This window comes from Rhea americana, unplaced genomic scaffold (genome assembly GCF_003343005.1).
Source record: "Rhea americana isolate MKP2758 unplaced genomic scaffold, rheAme1 scaffold_93, whole genome shotgun sequence".
Classification (NCBI taxonomy): Eukaryota; Metazoa; Chordata; class Aves; order Rheiformes; family Rheidae; genus Rhea; species Rhea americana.
The window spans coordinates 655,133-660,190 of NW_028187122.1; the positions used below are offsets into that span (position 1 = coordinate 655,133).

The 5,058-nt window shown below is 57.6% G+C and overlaps 1 long non-coding RNA gene across 1 annotated transcript; it reads left to right on the forward strand.

Annotated features, from left to right (window-relative positions):
* Positions 1 to 2,900: 2,900 nt before the first annotated feature.
* Positions 2,901 to 5,052, forward strand: LOC146584408 (uncharacterized). The gene is made up of 3 exons (XR_014898202.1): positions 2,901 to 3,835; positions 3,936 to 4,561; positions 5,020 to 5,052. It is a non-coding gene; the product is annotated as an uncharacterized LOC146584408 (long non-coding RNA).
* Positions 5,053 to 5,058: the final 6 nt, after the last annotated feature.

Consider the following 5,058-nt stretch of genomic DNA (forward strand, 5'->3'; position numbering starts at 1 on the left):
GACGGCGCCAATGGGCGTGAGGGAAGCGCTGAGGTACCTGGGTGAGGGGACGGCGCCAATGGGCGTGAAGGAAGCGCTGAGGTACCTCAGAAAGGGGATGGTGCCAGCAGGTGTGAAGGAAACCCTGAGGTACCTCACGGAGTGGATAGCGGCAACGGGCTTGAGGGAAGCGCTGAGGTACCTTGGAAAGGGGACAGTGGTGACAGGAGTGAGGGAAACACTGAGGTACCTCACGGGTGGGATGGTGGTGCCAATGGGCGTGAGGGAAGCGCTGAGGTACCTCAGCGAGGCGATGGCACTAATGGGCGTGAGGGAAACGCTGAGGTACCTCGGCGAGGGGACGGTGCTGGCAGTGTGATGGAAACGCTGAGGTACCTCGGCGAGGGGACGGCGCAGGCAGGCGTGAGGGAAACGCTGAGGTACCTGGGCGAGGGGAGGACGTGCCAGCAGGTGTGAGAAAAACCCTGAGGTACCTCACAGATGGGACAGCGCCGTCGGGCATGAGGGAAACCCTGAGGTACCTCGGTGGGGGGACGGCGCCACCGGGTGTGAGGGAAATGCTGAGGTACCTGGGCGAGGGGATGGCGCCAGCAGGTGTGAGGGAAACCCTGAGGTACCTCATGGAGAGGATGGCAGCAACGGGCGTGAGGGAAACCCTGAGGTACCTCTGTGAGGGGACGGTGGCGGCGGGTGTGAGGGAAACGCTGAGGTACCTCATGGAGAGGACAGCAGCAATGGGCATGAGGGAAATGTTGAGGTACCTCCGCGAGGGGACATTGCCGGCGGGCGTGAGGAAATCACTGAGGTAGCTTGGCGAGGGGACAGTGGTGGTGGCGGCCTTGAGGGAAACCCTGAGCTACTTGGGTGAGGGGACGGCACCAACGTGCATGAGGGAAATGTTGAGATACCTGGGGGAGGGGATGGCGGCAGTGGGCATGAGGGAAACCCTGAGGTACCTCACGGAGAGGATGGCACCAATGGGTGTGCAGGAAATGCTGAGGTACCTCCGCGAGGCGATTGTGGCGGCCTTAAGGGAAACCCTGCGGTACCTTGGTGAGGGGAGAGCGCCGGTGGTGTGAGGAAATGCTGAGGTACCTGGACGAGGGGAAGGCGCCAACGGGCATGAGGGAAGCCCTGAGGTACCTGGGCGAATGGACAGCGCCAGCAGGTATGAGGGAAATGCTGAGGTACCTTGGTGAGGGGACAGCGCCGGTGGTGTGAGGGAAGCCCTGAGGTACCTCGGAAAGGGGACAGTGCCAGCAGGTGTGAGGGAAATGCTGAGGTACCTGGGTGATGGGACAGCGTGAACGGGCATGAGGGAAACCTTGAGGTACCTCAGCAAGGGGACGGCGCTGGTGGTGTGAGGGAAGCCCTGAGGTACCTCGGAAAGAGGACGATGCCGGCAGGCATGAGGGAAACCCTGAGGTACCTGGGTGAGGGGACGGCGGTGGCGGGTGTGAGGGAAACGCTGAGGCACCTGGGCGAGGCAAAGGCTGCAGCGGGTGTGAGGGAAATGCTGAGGTACATCATGGAGAGGACGGCAGCAACGGCCACGAGGGAAATGTTGAGCTACCTCCGTGAGGGGACATTGCCGGCGGGCGTGAGGAAATCGCTGAAGTACCTCGGCAAGGGGATGGCCGTGGTGGCACTGAGGAAAATGCTGAGTTACCTGGGCGAGGGGAGAGTGCTGGTGGCATGAGGGAAGCCCTGAGGCACCTGGGGGAGGGGAAGGCGCCAACGGGTGTGAGGGAAACCCTGAGGTACTTGGGTTAGGTGATGGCGCCAGCAGGTATGAAGAAAATGCTGAGGTACCTCGGTGAGGGGACAGCGCCGGTGGCGTGAGGGCAACTCTGAGGTACCTGGGCAAGGGGACAGTGCCAGCAGGCGTGAGGGGAACCCTGGGGTACCTGGGCGACGGGACAGCGTGAACGGGCATGAGGGAAACCCTGAGGCACCTCCGCGAGGGGACAGCACCGGCAGGTGTGAGGGAAACCCTGAGCTACCTGGGCAAGGGGATGGTGGCGGCGGCCTTGAGGGAAACGCTGAGGCACCTGGACAAGGGAATGGCACAGGTGGGTGTGAGGGAAATGCTGAGGTACCTCCACGAGGGGACAGCACCGGCGGCCATGAGGGAAACCCTGAGGTACCTCACAGAGAGGATGGCGGCAACAAGCTGAGGGAAACGCTGAGGTCCTGGGTGAGGGGACGGCGCCGGCAGGTGTGAGGGAAACCCTGAGATACCTGGGCGAAAGGACCAAGCAGAATCCCTGAAGTCCCTTGGACTGAAGTTTGGTGAGAAATGCTGAGTTACCTCAGAGGCTGCAGCACCTGTGTTCATGCGTTTCAGTTTTGATTAGGAAAGATCCCCAAGGTACTGGGAGAGGAGGCGCAGAGAGGTTTGTGTGGAGAATGCTAGATATATCAGGGGGGTCCGCGCCACAGTTTGGTCAAGAAGATTGCCAGAGGAAGCACGTGGATTTTTGTAGAAGTAGTAGCCATATCTCATAGCTAATTGTTAGTCCAAGATTTACAATCCTTCTATACAATTTCTGTTTTTTTTGTCTTTACAGCACCTCAGAAAAAGAAAGGAAAAAGCAGGAAATTATTAGAGGAGTGAGACAAAAGACTGGAAGAAAAAAAAAGGAAAGGCACTTGATGGTGCCATCTTTGACTTCATGCTTCATAACACAAGGAATTCTGCATCTAAGCCTCAAGGTTCCTGCTTAGCCAGGCAGTGGGAGGCACCATGTTCTGGTAAGGTGGAAAAGAATGAGCTGGCAAGATGAAGCTTTCCCTGGTTCTTTTCCTTGGCAACTTGCTGACTTTTTCCCAGGTTAGAGTTGTCAAATAATGTGGCTGTGGTYTCACTCTTTCTGTTTCTCCTCTCACTTGCAGCACCTGATCCAGATGCAGAAGCAAGTGGACAAGAAGATCCTGCCCTGCATTACAGATACCTCTGACTACTCTCAGCGTCAGAGTCTTCAAGAACAGTTCTCTGGGTGTTCAGAAAGCTGCTGCCTGCACGCTTCTCCCAGGGAGAACACGCGTTTCCCAGTAGAGTGTCCCATCTATCTGTAGGGCATACACTTTGCAATTTTCAYACCCACCTCTGCTTGAATTCATGCCAACAGCATTGCACTACACATGCAGTGTTAACTTTGTGACTACTGGAGTGTTTTGGCTGTGGTGAGGACGCAGGTGGCAGTGTTGGCAGTCTGTGTAGGGTGGACTGTGAGGGAGAACATGAGAGGTTTCATTCAGGAGTTGGCTGATGCTGGATTGTTATTGTGGAGTTTTTCGTGCAGGGGTTTGTCGGACTACTSTTGCAGGAAGAGTGGCTTATTTTGTGCAGGCTTGTCTACGAGATGCAGTGTGTGAAGTAGGAGAGCAGTTTAGTGTGACTGGATGAAATCTGGGCAGGTTGTAGGWAGGTTCTGAGCAGTTGGTCGGTACCTGTGAGGTGCAGCGTAGAGGGCAAAGTTGACTTTGTGTGTGCRGTGCAATTGTGTTGGTGTGTAAAGCTCATCAGAGGTGGGTTTTTTTGCAAGTGACCCCAAGATTGAGGACCCAGCTGCCTGCCTACTTCAGGCCTTTTCGCGCTGCCTACCTGGCTGAGGAGGGCTGTGCAGAGCTGTGCTGTTACCAGGTCCCACAGGAGTGGATTGCAGCAGGCTTGAACATCAGCAATTCAGAAAAAAAAAATACCAATGAAGCAGGAAAATCTTGGTCTTGAGTCAACATTGAACGTTGTGCCAAAGCTTCTGCACTTGAGCAGCCAGCTACCCCACACTTGGAAGGTGATGGCCCAGCACTGGGTGCCTGCACTGCCCTGAGAGTAAGCTGCGTCTTGGGGCCTTTGAGCGGGGCTGGTGTTTGGGACTTTGCGTTTGCTCCTAGCGATCCTAAACSCCCTTTGTGTTTTGTTCTGCTCTCAGTTGCAGGAGCACCTTAGGAGCAAGAGAGCCAAGAGGAAGGAAGCAAGAGGCTGGGGAGCAAAGGCACACTGTGGGCGCAGGGGCCTCCCTGTAATCAGCACCCGGGTYRTGCACGAGCATGCCAGGCATCCTCGAGTTTGCTTGTTACCTTGAGCTGAGCACCCTCCCTGTAAGCAGGGCTCAGCTCCCTGCTCTCCTGCTGTGTTTTGCGAGGCTCGTGCTTTTTGAGACAGTTGGAGGGCGCTTCTGTGCCGAGAGCATCTTAACCTCCGCGCAGCCAGGGCTGAGGGCTTGCGGCACTGGTGCCTGGCGGTCAGCRTGCTGTGCTGGACGCCTCTGGAAGCAGGAGGTTGCCCGCAGGTTCTCCTTCGTGGGACCCGTGGAACCTTTAGAGGCCTGGAGCCTTGAGCCTTGGTCCTGGCAGACCAGCCAGCCTGGCCGCACTGTTCTCGGGGTGTACGTCCTTGCACCCTGTTTCTCCCTGGGGAGCCCGAGGGTATCTCTGAATGGGGCCGTGGCGCCTCCAACCCCTAGAAGACTTGCTCAGGATCCTGGACCTCCCCAGCCARCCTCCGCCAGAGCTTGGAAGAAAGCTGCCCAGCATGGGGCTGCTGCAGGGGCTACTGGTARGCTTGGAGAAGCAGCGGTTTACTGGATTTGGGAACTGGGGTGGTTCCGTAGGAAGGGGACGTGACTGAGAGGAGGGAGGTGCAGTGCTCTAGGACGGGATCCTTCCCTCCTTCCGCCCCAGAAGGAAGACAGCTRAGGGTGGGAGAGAGGATGCCTGCTGGGCTTTGGTCCACTCGCTTGGCTGTCTTGCGTGAGCCTTGGCCCTGGGGTGTGCCATTGCGGCTGATGCCGAGGCACGAGCAGCAACTTAAGACTGCGAGGGGGGCGTCCTTGACACCTCTGCTGCTCTGGAGGAGTTGAGTAGGAAAGGAAGCCGGGATGTGAGGTGGTGGCCAGGGCAAGGGACAAGAAAGAGGTTTGGGGAGGCGGCAGCAGAGCAAAGGCTCCAGATGGTACCTGTTGGCAGGACCCGGTGCAGGTGGGCCACGTGCGTGTCGTTTCTTGACTCTGGCAGGTCTTACAGGAGGAGGAAATCAATGCTGAGATTCAAAGG